Genomic DNA, 20,193 nt, shown 5'->3' with positions numbered 1-20,193 from the left:
TATTTTATTTTCCCTTTGTTTATTTAGTTTTGGGTAGTATACTTATTTAAATTAGAACTCTAAAATGTATTGCAGAAACCATGGTGTTTATTATTTTTGCTGAATACTTTATAATATTTAGGTCCTAGCAAAATTGGTTTGACCAAATTTGGTTGAATAAAACTAAGTGTATGAATTTTCTAAGTCTACTGCTTATTTCAAAAAGAATAAATCTAAAGGCTTAAGAAAAACAGCTTTGCACCGGGGCCCCTGGGGTTTTCCTTAACCAAACCTTACATCCGTGCCCCTAGGAAACTATTCACCAGAGTCACTGACATTTCCAAATAGCCCTCTGCCTTTTTCCTTTCTTAACCTGTGCTCCCTCCTCACCAGAATAGTAGCCGTAGGGGTAAAACACGGTGGCGCGGCTTACCAGTGGCGGGAGAGGTCTAGTGGAGGGTCTGGTGAGGTCCGGGGGCTTCTGGCGGTCACGCCGAGGGGTGGATCGCCGACGGTGATGGTCGAAGTAGGGCTGGCCGCGTGCGTAGGTGGTCGGGCTCATCAGCGGCACGTGCTCCGGCCTGCTCACGGCGGTAGAGCTCAATCAAACCGCACGGGGAGCTTCACTGGAGGTCAGAGGTGATCTACGAGCAAGGAATCGACCAGTGGCCCACCGTGTAGCTCGGTCTCCGTGCGCCGGCGGTCGGGCGAAGACCAGCGACGTCAATCCGGCACCTCCAGCGATGTGAAGTTTAGTCCAAGGGCTCGGGGAGCTTCATTTAGGTCTGTAGAGGCTAGCCGAGGGATTGGTTGGGGCCGAGGAGGGCTGGAGTGGCCGGTCCACGGTGGTCGTGGCTCGGGCGGCTGCTGGCACCCCGTGCGCAGAGGGAACGCCGGTGAACGGGCGCTCGGGCGGGGTCGGGAGTGAGCGGGGGTGTACGGTCAAGGCCGGGGTTGGCTTTATAGTCGCGCGCGTGGGGCCGAGCGTCGGGGCGTGCTCTGGCATTGCCAGGGCGCGTCGAACACGTGCCCGTTTCATTCTGCCCAAGTTCTTGTGCCTGCTGAGCAGCCAAACGTGCACATCTTGCTATAAGACTTGTGTAAGATTTCTTCCCTGCACCTAGAGCTACCTAGTTCATGTGAGTTCCAAGGGGAGATCGGGTCTAGTTTGGAAGATATGGTGGCACCAAGTCATGTCTGTCTGCATTGTTCAACCCGAGACAAAATTCGTGTCAAACCATGTCAAACAGTTCTGGTTTGGGTTCAAACTTTTCAGGGGTGTGCCTTGGGTAGTTTGGCTCCTTTTTGTTATTTGGACCTCAAGGAATTGGCGCCAGCAACTTAATGAACATCTCCAATCTTTGGGAGTGGGCTGATTTTTGACTTAGAGAAGAATTGGATTGCTCTAGGGTGCTCTCCACTTGGGGGCTTGATTTGGGGTTTTTGTGGGACCTTTTTGTAATATTTGCCTTCCTATTTCTTGTAGATATATAAATGTACTTCAACTTTGGTAAAGGGTTTAAGTCATGAAATGGTCATTTGCTTATCCTTCTCACTAATCCAATGCTTGGGGGTTTAATGGCTCAAGGGGGGGGTGCTAAGGTTTTAGAACCTTTTTCAAGGTGAAGATGCATAAAAAGCTAGGGTATTCTTTCTATCATGATCATTACTTAATTTAGCCATGGTTCTAAAGTTTTGGTGCCCCTTCTCTCCACTTAAACACGTGATAATAGACCATAGGTGCATATATTGAGCCAGGGCCTTGGGAAACACATGGGGTGTTACAGCCCTCCCCCCTTAAAGGAAATCTTGTCCTGAGATTTGGGTAGGGATCCTTTAGAGGGGTGCTAAGAAGGTGCGTGCTTGCGTGGTGTGTTTTCTTTGGTCAAAGTTTCCTAGTAAACTGCTCTTCGAATGTCATCCTCTTTGCAACTTCAGAAGGAAGCCCTTCTAGATTTAGCCTAACAGTTTACTCAACTCAGGTTAACTCTATTCTTCCTATATTTAGATTCAAAGGGCAGGAGGGGGTGTGCTTCGGATCTGATTTACATACCGATCTCCTAGGGCAGAAAATCGGGGTAGTGAGAGCGCAGAAAATCCTCTGTTTCCCAAGTAGCTTCTTCTTCTGAATGGTGGCTCCACTGGATTTTATACATTTGGATTGACTTTGCTCGAGTTGACCTTTTGTAGGATCTAGGACACTGGCTAGAGGGGGGTGAATAGACGGTTTTGACTAAAATAAAAAACACTAGGGAAATTTAATCAATATAACAAGAGGTATAAATTCTCTAGTGATAACAAGTAAACAATCTATAAGAATCAACTAAGGTGATTGAATACTTGATGAACAATATGCAAAATACTAAACACTTGCACGACAATAAGTAATGCAAGAAAATAAAGACACCGAGTTTTATCCCTTGGTATCGGTGATTTGCCGATCACCCCTAATCCACGTTGAGGTGGACTTCAAGCTCTCACTTGCTCCTCTATCAAGACACGACTTGATCTTTGAGCCAAGTGGACAAGAAATCACTCAATACCTCGATTCCACTAATGTCACCTTTGCCGCTCCGACGAGGTAGGCGCGAACCCCTCACAATCAACACCGCGACTTCTCCACAATCTTCTTGGAGAGCTCGACGGAGACAATCACCCGAGCCGTCTAGGAGGCGGCAACCTCCAAGAGTAACAAGCCGATGACGCTTGCTCGGTGTACCACCTAGTGCCTCAAGAATCACCAATGGATGCAAATGCACTAGGAACACTCAATCTCTCACTAGAATGCAATCTCAAGCAAAGAGTGTGAGAGAGTGAGTTGGAGGATCACAAATGAGCTCAATGTATGCAAGGAATGGCCAAGAGAGCCCTCAAACACGAGCTCCCCTTCTATTTATAGTCCCCCACTCAAATCCAATCGTTATGTGCAAACAACACATGTTCTGAGCACACGAGGACGGTCCGCGCCCTAGGGCCGGACGGTCCGCAGTACACATAACGACTAATTTTCCCGTTTGAAATCTATCAGAGCTGTCAGAAAAGTAAGGTCTGGACAGTCCGCCCACCTTGGCCGGACAGTCCGCGACCTGGCAACTTGGAGCACCAGAGCTCTGACCAAGAGGAGTTTAACACACGCGGACCGTCTGCCTACAAGGCTGAACGGTCCGTGACCTAGGAGTCAGTACTGTCCGGGCTTATCCTCCGAACAGTCCGTAGTACAAATCCCAAAAACCACACAGTCCCTGCCCAAACCGAATTTGGCACTTGCGGACGGTCCGCCCAACAAAGCCGGACGGTCCACACTATAATTCAGGGACTGTGCCGAGAGCAGCCTTCTCTGGTCAGGACTGCGGACGGTCCGACCCCAAGGCCCAATGGTCCGCAGTACAAATGAATAGGACCTGTCTGAAGTGAACAGACTTCGGACCCCACTGGAGGATCACGGACGGTCCGCCCACAAGGCCCGAACGGTCCGCACATCCCAAGACTTGGCACTTTTCAAACAAGCTTTTGAAAGGATTTTTAACTCATGAAATTTGAAGCGCTGTTAGTCCTCATGCAAATGCAACCACTAGATGCTCTATGAGGCACTAAGTTTTACACAGATCAAAGTCATTGACCCCTCTTAATAGTACGACTATCTAGCCTATTAATCTGGTCAAGTATCTTCTCTAAACTCCTGGAGACCGGCAAAAACAAAACCTATGTTATACCTTTGCCTTCATTTGATCCACAACCAATGCTTATAACTCTCCAAGATTTCCTGTTCTATGTGGTCCAACCCTGCATTCTTATTTCTCCAAGAACCGTTAGTCCACAAACAGTTGTCATTAATTACCAAAACATCACTAAGGGGCCTAGATGGTTCACACCTTTCCTTACGATCCAATATTCTGACGGGGCGCTCTTGATATGACAAGTCTGGTTCTATCTCCAATTCAGGTTCTGGCAGCACTTCCGTTGGTAAGCGAACACACTTCTTCAGCTGAGATATATGGAACACATCATGAATTGCTGACATATGAGGTGGTAGCTTTAATTTGTATGCTACGGTCCACAAGTTTCCTTGATTTCATAGGACCCAATATAGCGAGGAGCTAATTTGCCCTTGATCCCAAATCTCTCAACACCTTTGGTGGGTGACACCTTGAGATACACATGATCTCCCACTTCGAATTGTAGAGGCTTCCTCCTTTTTTCATGATAGCTCTTTTGCCTAGCCTGAGCAGCTTCCAAGTTCCTCTTAATGACCCTGACCTTATCCTCGGCTTCAAGCATTAGGTCAGGTCCAAATATTTCCCTTTCTCCAGCTTGTCACCAATTTAGCGGTGTCCTACACCTTCTTCCATACAATGCTTCAAAGGGTGCCATCTTCAGGCTGGATTGGTAGCTGTTATTGTAAGAGAATTCTGCTAGAGAAAGACACTTATCCCAATTCTTGTCATAGTGTAACACACACGCTCTCAACATGTCCTCGAGAATTTGATTGACTCTTTCCGTTTGACCATCAGTTTGAGGATGGTATGCTGAGCTTCTGATCACATTGGTTCCAAGCGACTTCTGCAACTGCTCCCAGAAACGTGCGACGAAAGGTACTCCTCTATCTAACACGATAGTCCTTCGGATTCCATGCAAGTGCACTATTTGGTCAATATAGATTTCTAAGTATTTTTCTGCCCTGTGTGTGGCATGCACTGGCAAGAAATGAGCCGTCTTGGTTAGCCTATCCACAATGACCCAAATAGAATTGTGGTGTCGGGAGGTATTTGACAATCCCACAATGAAGTCCATGCTAAGGTCCTCCCACTTCCAAGATGGTATGGGGAGAGGTTGTAAGGTACCTGCTACCTTTAAATGACTAGCTTTGATCCTTTGGCAAGTGTCACACTCAGATACGTACTTAGCAATCTCTCTCTTCATCCTGGTCCACCAATATAAGGATCTGAGATCATGATACATCTTGTTACTCCCGGGGTGCATGGAGAATTTGGAGAGATGAGCTTCGTCTAAAATTTTCTTCTTGAGTTCTAGGTCTTTGGGAACAACCAGTTGATCTTCGAACCATAAGATACCCTTGCTGTCCTGACGAAAGCATTTGTACTTATCCACCTTTTGATTGAGCATTTCCTTAATGACTTGAACACCCTTGTCACCAATCTATGCCAGGATTATCTGCTCTTGTAAGGTTGGCTCAACTGAGATATAATCCAAGGTACCTGGGGAAACCATTTCCATGTTCAGCTTGCGCAGCTCGTCGCACAAAGCGGCGATCTTAGAGTCCATGGTTATACAGTTGCACTGGGCTTTTTGACTCAAGGCATCTGCCACAACATTTGCCTTGCCCGGATGGTAGTGTACTTCTAGATCATAATCCTTGATCAATTCTAACCATATCCTCTGCCTCATATTAAGATCAGCCTGAGTGAAAATATACTTGAGACTCTTGTGGTCAGTATAAATATTACATTGAGCCCCCATTAAATAATGTCTCCAAATCTTCAGAGCATGAACTACCGCTGCTAACTCTAGATCATGTGTGGGATAATTCTGCTCATGAGGCCTAAATGCTCTAGATGCGTAGGCAATAACTCAGTTGTCTTGCATCAAAACACAACCTAGTCCAGTGTCCGAAGCATCGCAATATACATCAAATGATTTGGTATTGTCAGGCTGTGCTAACATGGGTGCTGTTGTCAGATGCTGCCTCAGTGCGTGAAAGGCATCTTCACATTTCTGACTCCAATCAAATTTCACTCCTTTCTACAATAACTCAGTCATTGGGTTTGCAATCTTGGAGAAATCCGGAATGAATCGCCGATAGTATCCTGCCAAACCCAGGAAACTCCGAATCTGCCGAACGGTGGTAGGAGGCTTCCAATCCATCACTTCTTGTACTTTCTCAGGGTCAACTACTATCCCATCCTGAGAAATGGTGTGACCCAAGAACTTGATCTCCCTTAGCCGGAAATCACACTTGGAGAATTTGGCGTACAAGCGATGATCGCGCAGTCGCTGAAGTACGGTGTGCAAGTGCTTTGTATGCTCGTCTTCGCTTTTTGAATATACCAGGATATCATCAATGAAGACCACCACAAATTTGTCCAGTTCTGGCATAAATACTGAATTCATCAAATACATGAAGTATGCCGACGCATTAGTCAGCCCGAAAGACATTACCATACTCATAAAGCCCGTATCTGGTAGAAAAAGCCGTCTTCGGAATATCGCTGGCCCTGATCTTGATTTGGTGATAGCCCGAGCGAAGGTCCATTTTGGAAAACACCTTGGCTCCGACCAATTGATCAAACAAAACATCAATGTGGGGTAAAGGATACTTATTCTTAATAGTCACCGCATTGAGAGGGTGGTAATCAACACATAATCTCAAGCTCTCATCCTTCTTCTTTACGAACAAGGCCGGACATCCCCATGGTGAAGTTCTTGAGCGAATGAATCCCTTGTCCAATAACTCTTGTAACTGCTTCTTCAGTTCTGCCAACTCTGCTGGAGGCATCCTATATGGCCTTTTCGAAATATGTGCGGTCCCTGGTTGCAATTCTATGGCAAATTCTATATCCCTGTCGGGTGGCATTCCTGGCAGTTCGTCTGGGAAAACATCGGGGTACTCACAGACTACTGGAATTCTTTCTACGAGTGATTCTATCATAGCGAGGGCACACGAATGGGTACAACCCTGGCTAGGTAGGTACAATGTGAATTCTCCACAAAATGGTGAGTGTATTTCAATGGCTCTAGCGGCGACATCAATCAACGCCTGATGCCGTGGTAACCAGTCAGTTCCCAAGATGATATCCACGCTCTCCAATCCAATGATCAAGAGGGTGGTTTTAATTATGGTACTACCAAATTTTATTGGCACCTGTCGGTTGATATGATTTGTGGCAACCCTGCCTCCCAGTGTTGAAATCATAACGACCCCATTTGTGTGATGAAAAATTAGCTGACATTTGGCACTAAATTTTGCGCTGATGAAGCTGTGTGATGCACCAGAATAAAAAAGAACGATTGCAGGGTAATTTAAAACGGAAAAGATACCAGTCATGACGGGTGCTCTCTCCAGAATGTCAGCCAATGTGGTGAAGTTTAGCCTGCCCTGACTCACTTGCACCCTCTGCCTCCTGCCCTGATTCTGATTTGCATTCTGACCCTGCCTCTGCTGGTTTCTGGGACAATTCTTGGCATAGTGTCAAGTACTGCCACAAGTGAAGCACCTATTGTCATTGCCCTAACGGTACTGCTGCTGTGGCTGGTTGTTGTTCCTTTGGGTTGGGGGTTGAGAGCGGTTGGGTGCCGGCTGCTGTTGCTGTGGTCGGACCACACAACGTCCCTGCTGCTGCTGAGGTCCTCTGCTCTGAGTATCGGACACAATTCTGAAGCGCTGAGGCTGAGCTGATGGTCATGCCATAGGGGTCTTCCTCTTCTTCTCTGCCTGGCGAGCTGCGATGCAATCCTCCTAGGAGATGGCCAAGTTGACCAACTCATTGTAGTTGTGGGCCCTAACTGTGTTGAGACGGTCACGGAGCTTAGTGTTGAGGCCCCTCCTGAACCTATCTCTCTTCTTCTCATCAGTGTCAGCATGGTAGCCTGCGTACTGACACAGGTCATTGAAAGCTTGGGCATACTACTAAGAGCACCTAGAGGGGGGGGGTGAATAGGTGATCCTGTAAAATTAAACACTAAATTCCCACAAGCTTGATTATAAAGATATTAGTGCGAGTTAATCAAGTCTATGAGGTGAGCTCTTGCGAACACAAACAATCACAGAGAGGAGCAACACAAGAGACACGCGATTTTTATCCCGTGGTTCGGCCAAGTAACACTTGCCTACTTCCACGTTGTGGCGTCCCAATGGACGAGGGTTGCACTCAACCCCTTTCAAGTGATCCAATGATCAACTTGAATACCACGGCTTTCTTCCTTATAGTCTTTCTCCCGTTTGCGAGGAATCTCCACAATTTGGAGCCTCTCGCCCTTACAATGATGATCACAAAAGAAACACAGAAGTAAGGGAGGGGAGCAACACACAAGACTCAAATACGCAGCACAACCACGCACACAAGTGAAGACTTGAGCTCAAATGACAACACAGAGAGTTCACAACTCGAATGGAGCTCAAATCACTAACACAACGAATCAAATGCGTGGGAGCGGAGTCTGGATGTCTTAGTGTGCTTAGAGAATGCTAGGTTGTCTCCTCCATGCGCCTAGGGGTCTCTTTTATAGCCCCAAGGCAGCTAGGAGCCGTTGGAGACCAACTTGGAAGGCAATTCCTGCCTTCTGTCGAGTGGTGCACCGGACAGTCTGGTGCACCACCGGATAGTCACTGTTCATGTCCGGTGCGCGATCGCCTTCCAAATCAGTCACATCCGACCGTTGGTCCTCTGGATTGGTTGGCGCACCGGACTGTCCGGTGTGCCCAACCAACCGTTGGCGCAACCACGTGTCGCGCGTTGATCACGCAGCCGACTGTTGGCTCTAGCGACCGTTGGCTCATCGGACAGTCCGGTGAATTATAGCCATGTCACCTCTCTCTTTTCCCGAGAGCAGCCAGTTGACGTTTGACCAGCCTGGGGCACCGAAAACTGTCTGGTGCGCCACCGGACACTGTTCGGTGCGCCAGGCCCGAGCAGGTGTTGGCTGTTCACAGCCAACTCTTTCCCTTTTCTTTTCTCCTTCTTTTGTCACTGTTTCTAGCACTTAGACAAACACATTAGTACTCAAAACAATGTACTAAGTCTATAAACATACCTTGTAATGTGATTTGTACTTTGTTTAGCGCATAAGAACTTAGCCAATTGTGTTGGGCATTTAATCACCAAAACATTATAGAAATGGCCCAAGGGCACATTTCCCTTTCAATCTCCCCCTTTTTGGTGATTCATGCCAACACAACAAAAAGCAACAAAAGAAGTGCAACATCAATGCAAATGAAGACCAAATTGTTTTTGCTTATGATTCAGCATATTTGGATCACACTTTGCCACCACTTGGTTTGTTTTTGCAAATCAAATTCTTTTTCCTATCTCTAAGTCAGACACACTTGTTTGGGCAAATGGAGAGATATCTCAAGGGCGAAATTGATCAAGTGTCAAAACTCCCCCTTTTTCCCATAATCAATATTCTCCCCCACAAGAGACTAAGTTTAGCAATAAGAGTATTTTGGACAAATAAAAAATTCTAACTCTATTATTTTCAAAATACACAAGTGGTTGGCTGATCCATTTGCTTTGGCCTTAATTTCTCCCCCTTTGGCATTAAGCACCAAAACAGACTCATTTTTGGCCCTTTAACCCCATTGTTTCATAAAAAAAGTCAATTAAGATCAAGAAGGCAATGAGATCACAAGTATGAACTTGGAAGTAAGTACACTAATACCAGAGTGCAGTGGAAGTCTTTGCATCATCCAAGTCCATTTTCCCTTTCAATGTACCTTTGAGACTACATCAAGTGTACGCTAGAAACTCATTGAGCTTGCGGTCCATAATGCCTACTAGTATGTGATGCCCTCGGAATGTTGCTTTGAACTCTCCCCACTCAACCACGTGGTCAGCCGGCTGCATGGGGAGGAAATGGTGCCACCATGTTCTAGCGGGCCCACGAAGCTGCTGGGCGGCGAAACGAACCTTGGCCGCATCTGAGCAATCTCCATTAAGTAGTGGGAACTTTGATTCCACCACCCTAAGACAAACATCAACATCGAGTGGATCTTCCGCCCGGGTGAACAACGGCGGCTGAGTACTGAGAAACTCCTGGTAGGTGGCCACTGCGGGGGCACGCTGGTGGTGATCACCACCCCCATAGTGCTGAGGTGGTGGTTGACGCTACGTGAGCTGCCGCAGAATCTCATTCTGCTGCGCCATCAGCTCCTGCATGGTAGGAGACTGCAGTGGCGGTGGAGGAATGCGCTCGTTCTGTCCACGGTGCGCTCTTCCTGCCATCTGAAATTTAGGAGGTTCTATTATCATACTTAAAATCCGTGATTGCATACGATAAAAGAACTTGAACAGCGAAGTTTGCAGGATTCCAAGTTTTGCCTTGCTTTTCACAACTGGTACCAACATGATAAAATTTGATTCATGAATTTAAAGAAACTTAAAACCATTCATCATTCATCTTGCCAAAAGAGTTTCCACTAGCTACAGCAGGCCCAAAAGACTCAAATTTCTAGCCTAGTACATCCAAAAGCTAAGCTAGTTTCGAGGGAAGCTACTGCTGAACACTTCTACCCTAATCCTAAAATTTAACGAGCAAACGAGGCAACACTAGACTCGGGGGAAGGTGGTCTTCCCGAGCCAGCAGTGTCCAAGATAGATGCGGCTCCGGCTCCTCTCCTCCCTTGATATCTACGTCCTCATCAGCCCCTTCTGCCTCCATGTCCTCAATCTCTTGATGGTGCAGATCTAAATGTTGGTTGGCTTCCTCAAGTTATTGCTAGGTGTTCTGGAGCTGGTCTTCCAGAACCTCAATAGTATTCTCCCTGGCTTCCACCTGATCCTTGAGTTCTTGTATGTGGTTGGCCATTTGTTCCACTTGAAGATCCTTTTCCACCAGCTCAGTGGATAGATCCACTACAAGATCTTCCTGGTTGTCCAGGGTGATCTTGGTCGACTCCACCAGGCTCATAAGCTGGGACATCGTCTCTCCTCGTAAGGCCTGCAGACGATACAGGGCACTCATGCATCAAATCGTTAAGTGCGCGGTGTGCTCGGGGTAGAGAGCCCACACATCCTTGGCGTGCTCAACCCTATCCTTCCACATTGGGTCGTTCTCCTTCTCAGCGAGGAACAAGCCAACGGGATGGGTCGACATCTCCAAGGGGTGAAATCCACAGAAGGTCGTCAGCACATGCAGAGCTGCGAACTCTATAGTGTCATCGTCCCTGAAACCGAAGGACTCCGAGTCCAAGGAACGCCAACCTGGCCACAGGGGATGAGGCTCCAAGGTCATCCTCACCCTACAGCGAGACACTCGGTGCTCCTCGAACAGCTGCACCGCGTACTGGGGAGGTGTAGCCTAACCTGCTCCCTACAGTACCTCCCACAAAATGCGGGGAAAGCCCTCTCATGCGAGACCGTCTGTGTGAGAATGCGGGTCCCCCCCGTCAATGGGTACGTGGGAAGTCATCTGTGCAAGGGCAAGTGTAAGCGAAAAGAAAAGAATAAAAAATAAAAGGAGCTAGTGCAAAAGACTGGAAATTTCGGCGGACTTGGCTTTTCTAGGGTTAAGTCGAGATCTTCGTTATAGATTTTAATCTTGTCATGGATGTCTCCTTACTTATGTAGCTTATTGTTGATAACGACATTTTATTTAGATGGTAAAATAAGAAAAAAATGATGCATGCATGCTCGTCCTAAGCGTCCTCACATCAAACATGGGGTACAGAAGTCCCCTATTTATATCGTAATAGCCTGTACGACACATTCAATTATCCACCTAGCTACCCATCTAGTATCCTAAGGCTTCACGTCCTAGGTCTATCCTTACCGTCCTGATAACTATCCAACTTGGTTTCTAATCAAGTTTTACTTTTGAAAAAGGTCGGTAATTATGATTTATTGATTTCTCTGAGGTGGCACAAGCTCCGATACCAGCTGCGGTGGAACCGCCTGAATTATTCCAACTTAAGTGCCTAAGTCCCGCCATAAAGGCTGGACCACACTTAAATAGGAATAAACCGTTAGTCCCTCGGATCTAGTCCAACGAGGCCACTAACAGGATCAAGTACCACATACTCACTCGAAGGTGAGACACAGAGGAAAAACAATAAAGCATAAACCATAAGTTAAAGAGGTACTTAATTAATGTTATTACATCATCATCGGAGTTTTGCAAAAGTAGTAACCATTGTTCTCGATGCAGCGGAAATTAGCTAACGGTAAAAAAAGGGAGGATGGGGAAGCCTGGGCTAGCATTCCTCATGCTCCTCTCTTGCTGAGGTAGGGTCCCACTCAACTATCCAACCCGGTGGCAAGGTGGACGACCAAGTCACTCCAGCAACCATATCCTCCAGAGAACTTGTAAAAAATTATGCCACAAGCAAGGCTGAGTATACTAATACTCAGCTAGACTTACCCGGTGTGAGGAGTCTACTCCTCTACCTCTAGACATGCAGCTGTTTGGCTGAGGGGTTTGGTTTGCCAAAAGCACTAGCTGAGTCTAAAATCAAGTTTTAGCTTTTCAAGTTTTAGTATGATCCTTTTTAAAACTAGATGAGTACCTAGCTAATCATACATGGTATCAAACATTTTATCAATCAACATCTTTTGAATGTCACCTCTTTCCACTTCTTACTCAATGTAGCAGAATGGATCAAGCAGTCTCATTAGCTGCGAGAAGCAGACGATTCGAATCGAGTTTTAACCTTGCAAGGTAAACCTAAACACACGACGTGGTGAGGCACTCCGTCCCCACACACATCAACCATCCCCATCGATTCCCTGGCAACAAAACAGGGCTCACGACCTTGGCATACAATGCTCCAATTGTCCTCGACTGCCGCCGTGTAATGGCCGCACTTGTAGCCACCATAATCCGACATTGGAGACTTCGTCTCGGGTCCAGTGAGGAGTAAAGTCTGTGGGCAGGTTCAATCAAATACTAGGCTTACCGATTTACCATATTTCTTGGCATGTGTTTAGTACGTTCAAACGCTTGAATCATGGTACCACACCTTAATCCTTATTCCAATTTTTCGTCTCGTAAACAACGCATCCCCATGGATCGTTGTCCACAGACCATCATCATTCTGATATAAAATGGATACAACCAATTCCTGACCTCGCGTGAGTGCTGGAAAATCACTCGACTTCTACCGAGATCCCTAATTAGCAAAGCAGCTACTCGACCTAGCATACTAGTATCCATCTCAAAAGGAATCCTGAGTTCATGCAACTAGGGTTTCAGGCAACTCCTACACTTAAGTGCACCGTACAAGCCTACAATCATTAAGTGCAGTAAAATAGCATATATAACAGTTATGCATAAAACCGGGGCTTGCCTTCAAAAGCTGGGGCAGGTAGATCCTCCTTAGCAGGCTTTGGTGCTGGCTCCTGGACTACCTCCTGAGCAACTACTTGCTCCAGAATGAGGACATACTCTCCGTCAGCGAGGTTACAATCTATCGAATGCAATGAATAAGATACATGCATGTTAGTGATATGTCAATTTAGTAAATACTATGTATGGTGAAACAATATTAAGACATTGGGCAAACTAGGGTTTCTTTATCGTATGGTGCTCTTAGTGTTTTATACTCACCTATTTTAGGGTCTTGAGTGAAATTAAGAAATTAATCATCTCCTTTATGTTTTATTGGATACTTAGAGAGTTCTAGTTGTGTAATATTAATTCCTTCCACAATTCCCTTTTTATTTTCTATTTATGCTTTTTTAGTGAGCTTGAACTACCATAGTGATTTAGAATTTTCCAAAAATGTTGCAAAAATTACAGTGGGTAAACATTGGTCTCTGTAGTCTATTCTACAAATTTGAGGTTACAAATAATTAGGATAAACGTTGGGCAAAAATAACAAATGTGAGGGTAGATGGTCACTTTCTACTACAACTCTGATTTAGGTGGGGGTTTCTATACTAAAATTATTTTTGCTAACATCTATAGGTAATAACATACTTCTGTGCCAAAAATCACAGAAGGTGACTTAACGGTTATTTAGTTGTGATTTTCTAAAGTTTAATGTCAAAAAGACACTTATAACTAACTTGTGATTTGAAAAATATCAAACAATAGAACTTGTATTTTTCCTAGATTCATACTAGCATGATATTAGTTATCCCTAGGGTTGGGGTGGTTCCTCCTTAGGGTTATTTTTCTAAGATTTTTCTAAGTTCTTACTGTTTTTATTAAATAAAATGTGGTGCATTTTCTTTGTACTAACAGAGGGTTCAACAAATTTTTATTATGAACTATATCACCTAAGAAAGTCAAGAAAAATGTGGTTGCCCTGTGGTTCTCATTTTCATGTCCCTGTTTCATTTTCTTAAGGTTTGGGTCAATACATGTTTGAATGGTTAATCTCTTCTTATCCTAGTATACTGGGGAGTTTAACATTTTTAAACAGTGTAGTTGCTAGCTAAGGACATCTCCAATTTTTATCAACCTTAGTCCTAAAGTATTTTTATTTCCCTTTGTTTATTTAGTTTTGGGCAGTATACTTATTTAAATTAGAACTCTAAAAAGTATTGCAGAAACCAGGGTGTTTATTATTTTTGTTGAATAGTTTATAATATTTAGGACCTAGCAAAATTGGTTTGACCAAATTTGGTTAAATAAAACTCAGTGTATGAATTTTCTAAGTCTACTGCTTATTTGAAAAAGAATAAATCTAAAGGTTTAAGAAAAATAGCTTTGCACCGGGGCCCCTGGGGTTTTCCTTAACCAAACCTTACATCCGTGCCCCTAGGAAACTATTCACCAGAGTCACTGACATTTCCAAATAGCCCCCTGGCTTTTCCCTTTCTTAACCTTCGCTCCCTCCTCATCGGAATAGTAGCCGTAGGGGTAAAACATGGTGGCGCGGCTTACCAATGGTGGGAGAGGTCCGGTGGAGGGTCTGGTGAGGTCCGGGGGCTTCTGGCGGTCACGCCGAGGGGCGGATCGCCGGTGGTGATGGTCGAAGTAGGGCTGACCGCGTGTGCAGGCGGTCGGGCTCGTCGACGACGCGTGCTTCGGCTGCTCACGGCGGTAGAGCTCAATCAAACCGCATGGGGAGCTTCACTGGAGGTCAGAGGTGATATACGCGCAAGGAATCGACCAGTGGCTCACCGTGTATCTCGGTCTCCGTGCGCCGGCGGTCGGGCGAAGTTAGGCGACGTCAATCCGGCACCTCCGGTGATGTGAAGTTCGGTCCAAGGGCTCGGGGAGCTTCACGGAGGTCCGGAGAGGCTAGCCGAGGGATTGGTTGGGGCGTAGGAGGGCTGGAGTGGCCGATCCACGGTGGCCGGGGCTCAGGGGGCCGCTGGCACGTCGTGTGTAGAGGGAACGCCGGTGAACTGGCGCTCGGGCGGGGTCAGGAGTGAGCGGGGGTGTACGGTCAAGGCCGAGATTGGCTTTATAGGTGCGGGCGCGGGCGCGGGCGCAGGCGTGGGCTCGGGGTTGGCGCGGCGCGGAGCGGCTCGTGCGGGGCCGAGCATCGGGGCGTGCTCTAGCGTTGCCAGGGTGCGTCGAACACGTGGTTGTTTCATTCTGCCCAAGTTCTTGCGCCTGTTGAGCAGCCAAACGTGCGAATCTTGCCATAAGACTTGTGTAAGATTTCTTCCCTACACCTAGAGCTACCTAGTTCATGTGAGTTCCAAGGGGAGATCGGGTCTGGTTTGGAAGATATGGTGGCGCCAAGTCATGTCTATCAGCACTGTTAAACCCGAGACAAAATTCGTGTCAAACCGTGTCAAACAGTTCTAGTTTTGGTTCAAACTTTTCAGGGGTGTGCCTAGGGTAGTTTGGCTCTTTTTGTTATTTGGACCTTAAGGATTTGGCGCCAGCAATTTAATGAACATCTCCAATCTTTGGGAGTGGGCTGATTTTTGACTTAGAGAAGAATTGGATTGCTCTAGGGTGCTCTCCACTTGGGGGCTTGATTTGGGGGTTTTGTGGGACCTTTTTGTAATATTTGCCTTCCTATTTCTTGTAGATATATAAATGTACTTCAACTTTGGTAAAGGGTTTAAGTCATGAAATGGTCATTTGCTTATCCTTCTCACTAATCCAATGCTTGGGGGTTTAATGGCTCAAGGGGGGGTGCTAAGGTTTTAGAACCTTTTTCAAGGTGAAGATGCATAAAAAGCTAGGGTATTCTTTCTATCACGATCATTACTTAATTTAGCCATGGTTCTAAAGTTTTGGTGGCCCTTCTCTCTAGTTAAACACATGTGATAATAGACCATAGGTGCATATATTGAGCCAGGGCCTTGGGTAACACATGGGGTGTTACACATGGTACAAAAACAAATGTCACATCATTAATATATAATGGAGGTCTGTACAAAATAGATAAATAATTACGTCGTACAAAGACAACGATCCGGCAACCATAGTTGACTGAGAGACGACACCTAGACCACTCACGAACTCATCACAGCATCCTTCATGCCCCTCATCCTGTGGTACCTGTTCTTGACCTGGGGGGATGTGAGTACAACAAGGGTGAGCTCACATACGTTCATCGCTCAACAAGTTGTGGGGAATAATGTGCATGAACTCACCAAAGGTGGGAGCTCATGTGAAGTGTAAGGCTTACCAAAAGAGATGGTTAAAGCTGAGCATTGCTTTTAAAGTTGGTCAAATTTTTATTAGTTGTTACTAAGTATAAGTAGATACCAACCCAAATAAATAAGAGATCAAAATTAATAATAACACTCGCGATGCAATGCATATGACAGATTAAGTTTAGTTCCATAAATTAATCATGCGAGAGTCTTGAATCCCTCTCGACCGTGAGCACGACCGATATACCAGTTTTACACTCTGCAGAGGTTGCACCCTTTACCCACAAGTTGTGTATCCCATCTAGCCAGGGTTAGCTAGACCCTTAAACACTTCTGAGGTGAATGGCTAGGGATCCACTACGAGGCCTTTACAAAGTTCCACTAGCTTCAGAAAACCCGCTACAGTTTCTAGGGAGCGCAATATAGGAATCCCCCGTCCGAAAAGCCATCGCAGCATGATCGACCCAAGAACCTCCCTATACCGACAACTCCCCTACTGCCCTTGCCCCTTTCAGGTAAGATAGTCCTCCACTAGCTTTCCTAATTAGTCAGCCAAGGGCGTCCCATTCCACGCTTGTGGTAGCACGTGTTTCTCAAGTAAAGCTCCATGTTCCAATTAACAGAATGATATTGTCATGAACAATAATTAAACAACAGTATAACTGGAACATGATCATAATGTAATATTAATCCCAAAACCAGGTAGAGCAATAGCAAAACTACCCAAAAATTCAGTGGTAAACAAGGTGTGGGATAAACAAGTCTAGGGAAACCTATTAGGTTCCATCATATTAACCTGAGCATGTCACAGTGATTAACGGGAACATTATTGAGTAAAGAAAAGTGATAAAGTGTCACACCCGGATTTAAAGGATAAAGTTGGGTGCGTCTCATATGTGCGCCAAGGAAGAACATCACATATCATGACAAAGTGCATAGAGATAAATGTCATAAATATCATAAATGTACTTATTACATAACGAAAGTCTTACAAAAATAAATGATACTAATAAAGAGAACTACATATTATTTCCCTGGTGCCACAAAGCTGACTGGGAGACGCCACCTAGATCAACTCATATGCTTCATTGTAGGGCGACTCCTCTTCAACCATCTGTTCTTCACCTGTTGGGGGGTTATATATCGCAAGAGTGAGCTCACAAAGATCATAGCTAAACAAGTTGTGGGGAATAATGTGCATGAACTCACCAAAGGTGGGAGCTCATGTGAAGTGTAAGGCTGATCAATAAATAAACGTTAAAGCTGAGCATTGCTTTTATAAGTTGGTCAAAATTTTATTAGCAGTTACTAAATGTAAGTATATACCAAAGCATAGTAATAGTAAATCAAAATAATAATAAATCCCAATGTGATGCAAATGACAAATTGAATTTAATTCCATAAGCTAATCATGTGAGTGTCCGAGCCGCTCATGACCGTGAGCACGGCTAGTATACCAGTTTTACACTCTGTAGAGGTTGTGCATCTTTACCCACAAGTCGTGTTACCCATTTGCCATGGTGTTGATTGGACCCCATACACCTCTACCAAGGAAGCGAAGCAGGGTACCACTACGAGGCCTTTACAAGGTTCAGAAAACACACTACAGTTTCTAGGAAGCTCCAATGCAGGGATCCCTCGCCTGATTGCCATCGCCGCAAAATCAACCCAAGGACCACCCTACACTGACCACTCCCCTACTGCCCTTGCCCCTATCGGGTAAGGTAGTCCTCCACTAGCTTTTCCTAGTTAGTCAGCCAAGGGCGTCCTATACCACCCTTGTGGTAGCACTATTTTCTCGGGTGGTTCTCCATGTTCCAATTAACATAATGATCTTGTCATGAACAGTAAATAATAAACTGATAATAAAAGTGTGATCATGAATTATGTATATCTCCATACCCAAAACCACATAAAGCTATAGCAGGTACTACCCAAAATTCAGTGGTAAAACAAGGTATAAAGATAGCCAAACTAGAGTAACCTATTGGTCCCATCAAAATTAACCTATGCAGATCATTATGATTAATAAGAACATGACTGGGGTAAAAAGAAGTGATCAAGTGCACAACTTGCCTTCAATGAGCTCCTGCTCAGCAGACTCCACCTGCTGAACCCCGGGATCCTCCGTGTCTTGCTCGTCTACTCGCAACAATACAAACAAACATTGTATAGCAAAACTTAACATCACACCAAACATCAGAACAGATTGCATGATAATATTCTACGCTACGTAACGAGATCATAGGAACAAGAATCACTAAATTCGTAGCTACGGTTATTAAGTTATGAATTTCTGAAGTTATGTAGTACTTGGAATAGAATAATTCAAGTGTATAATTTTAATTCAAGTTTCATGACTAAATAGGGGTACTAGGTGATAGAAAATATTAAAAAAAATTAATGCCTCTGGAATGGAGTGAAAAGAGATTAAAATGAATTAGTTATGAATTAACTAAGTTTGTAGAATTATTTTTGCATTAAAAATCAGTTTCCATAATTAATTCTATGTTTTTACTACTCTCTGGACTGCGCGCCAATTCTCGAAAAGTGCATGGGTTGTCGCGCAAAAGACTCCAAACTCAGGTTACTGTCGCACGGACGGCGAGTTGAATTCCTCTATTCCTAGGGTCTAGTTTGGAAAACGGGCTCGGCAAGGGGTATTGATGAGCTCTGACCGCACGATCTTGGATGGGCGGCACAGATTAAATCAAGCCCCGATCGAAATGGTACGCTTCATGGGCCCTCGGATCACCGATCCGCGACCCAGATTTAATTACGCAAATGTCAACCCGGACCACACAATCCCGATCGGGCGGCACATCGCGATTCGAGTTGAATCGTGAACCTAAGTCTAATCCAGATCCTCGCTTCACAGATCTACGACCAAGATGAGCCCGTGGAGCGGTACGCTGGTTTAATCTGAACCGTCCAACGACAGATCAGCACCCGAGATCTGCTTGCCCCCACGGGACGGACACCGGTGGTGGGGTGAAGCTCCCCACGGTGGCGCCATTGCCGCCCGCACCCAAAACTACTCTCCAGTGCGTCAAACATCGATCCGGACCAAGAAGTGCGTAGAGTGGATCATAGTGAAAATGGGGGATGGTCACATACCTATATGGCCACAATGCAGATCCCAGTTCACACGCGAGAGCGGCTTCTCCATGATGTTTTTGCTCCGGCGAGCAATTCGCCACCAGCCGACCCTCGAAAATGCCCGGAAAGATCTCGCGCAGACTCCCGCGAACGCGATGAAGCTCCCGACCTACTCGCTTAGGTACCTACACCGGTGTGGACGCGACACCACGGCAGCAGCCCCACGACGCTCTCTCTTTCTCTCGGCGGCGCAACACGGTACACAGCGGGTGCAGGTGGTTGCGGATGTGGGTGCGCGATAGAGGGGGAGAGGGCTAGGCAGTCGCATGGCGGCTTTTATCCCCGAGACCACGCCACAACTATCACTCCGTGGATCTCCCACCAAATTCGTGCATGCTGTTGAGGAAGAACCGGTCAGAGCGGATGACTGAGGGGCCCCACCTACCAGTGTGACAGCGCACGCAAGGGAGTGGCACCAGGTCGCGCGGGCCCACGAACTAGTGAGATGTCGAGCACGAGCGCGAGAGGGGGACTGCATCGTGGGTCCCACGCGTCAGCGTGTTTACCTGGTCTCACGAACAAGTGGGCCCCGCATGTCATACTATGGCACGACGCGGAGATGAAACTGGGCTGGGAGCGCGACAGTGCCAGTGGGCCGAGGAGAAGCCTTTAGGCCCAAACGCGGTTTGAAGTTGTTTTTCCTTTTCTTTTTCTGGTTTTCTTTTTCCTTTTATTTTCAATTCCCAATTTGAACTTCAAATATGAATTGAATTTTGTACGCAAATTAAAGGTAGACTTTAATCATACTAGTATGGATAGGGTTTATATTTTTATAATTTTTGTTTTTTGTATTTTATAGTATTTCCTTTCTTAT

This window comes from Zea mays, chromosome 10 (genome assembly GCF_902167145.1).
Source record: "Zea mays cultivar B73 chromosome 10, Zm-B73-REFERENCE-NAM-5.0, whole genome shotgun sequence".
Lineage (NCBI taxonomy): Eukaryota > Viridiplantae > Streptophyta > Magnoliopsida > Poales > Poaceae > Zea > Zea mays.
This window is presented reverse-complemented; position numbering follows the sequence as displayed.